The sequence below is a fragment of the Macaca nemestrina genome, chromosome 13 (genome assembly GCF_043159975.1).
Source record: "Macaca nemestrina isolate mMacNem1 chromosome 13, mMacNem.hap1, whole genome shotgun sequence".
NCBI classification, from domain to species: Eukaryota; Metazoa; Chordata; class Mammalia; order Primates; family Cercopithecidae; genus Macaca; species Macaca nemestrina.
The window spans coordinates 60,777,989-60,779,278 of NC_092137.1; positions in this window are offsets into that span (position 1 = coordinate 60,777,989).

Consider the following 1,290-nt stretch of genomic DNA (forward strand, 5'->3'; position numbering starts at 1 on the left):
TCAGATGAAGCGATTTCATTCTGTGACTGCCTTTTCTATTAGATTTGATTTTGAGAAGCCCCAGTGGGTGCCTTCGAGGCAGAGATCTATCTGTGAGGCTGCTACCGACTCAATAGCAGCCTGGGCTAACCTTGACCTTTTCCGAGACCCCGCTCCATCTGGTGCCAGCCTGCTTTCCACCACCCCCCCCCCTCCTTTTTTGCTTCATAGTCAACATTGATCAAGGCAGAACGGAGCGCCTCGTCTCCTGGAAGGGCTAGGCAGACTCAGGAGAACAGCACATTTCAGTATATGGAAATGATCAAGCCTCTTATGCAATCATAAATCTACATAGGAGTCTTGTGATTTGATATTTCATTCACCTCCGAAGATTTTTTTCTCCCTCCCAACAGGGATTTATAAGCTCTGTAAGAGCTCCCGGACAACGGCTTTCCCCAACACCTGGAAATTATCAAGCTTCCTGCTTGCTGAATGATGCTAACAGCTCTAATGCTGCAAATTCATTTTTAACAACTCACTGGCTTTTATCTAGGATTTGTGTATGTGTGTGTGTGCATGTGTGCACATGTGCCTTTCTTTAAGAAAAATCTACCAAAGAAATGGATAGTATCAAAGATACCAAAATCAAATCTGACTTGAATATCCTACATCTCCACACCCATCCTCATTATCTATTTCTAGATAGATGGGTTTCTCCATCTCTGAATTCTGACCCCTTTTTTAACCATCAAGAGGGGAGAGATAAAGAGGGAAAGAGGAAAGTCAGAGAAAAGAGACATAGAGGAGAGAGAAACAGATGGAAAGATGCCAAACAGAGAGAGGTAACGATGTAACACTTGAATGGAGCTTGAAATCCTCTTCTCCCCTCCCTAGGCCACATTCCTCCTTTCCCAAAGACCCACACGGACGTCTGCTTCTCCAGATCACCCACTAGAGTACACAGATGCCTCCTCTGCCCCACACTCTCTTTCTTTCCTCCTCTCTGTATCAGGGGCTGGGTGGTAAAGAGGCTGACTGAGGGGGAGTCACGTGGGCAGCCCGTGGGCAGCGGCGGCAGCAGCTCAAAAGAAATTGACTGACTGGCCGCTTGGGCGCATTTCAATATATGGAAATGACCAGAGGCTTCTGCAATAAATCAGCACTCAACACTTTGTCATTTTTCTAGTTCTGCTTCATTTTCCTATTTTCCTCTTCTCCTCACAGAAGCCTCATTTCTTGCATTTTGCCTTGCCGCGTCTCTTCCCACTTCCAACCTACACCCTCTCCAAATCTTGCCCCATCCTTCCATCC